Source organism: Convolutriloba macropyga, chromosome 8 (genome assembly GCF_964194025.1).
Source record: "Convolutriloba macropyga chromosome 8, txConMacr16.3, whole genome shotgun sequence".
Taxonomy (NCBI): domain Eukaryota; kingdom Metazoa; phylum Xenacoelomorpha; order Acoela; family Convolutidae; genus Convolutriloba; species Convolutriloba macropyga.
In genome coordinates this window covers 5,813,853-5,814,100 of record NC_134475.1, presented here as the reverse complement: position 1 = coordinate 5,814,100, position 248 = coordinate 5,813,853, and positions in this window count along the sequence as shown.

The window sequence follows — 248 nt, the reverse complement described above, 5'->3', positions numbered from 1 at the left end:
TAGCTTCCCGAAAAACTGAAGAGGAACCACCCCCCCCCCCCCCCCCCCCTCCTAACGATGTAGTACAAAAGGGTTGGAAAATAAAAATAAATTCATACCGATTCAAATGCAGGACTGGCTGGTTTTTGTTTTTTATGCTTGTGAAATCTTTTCACGTATAAACCTATTTCGGCTTTCCAAATACATACTCAGAGAATAATTTTCCTCATAACATTTCTATCGGATAAATGTTTTGAACAGCAAATAAA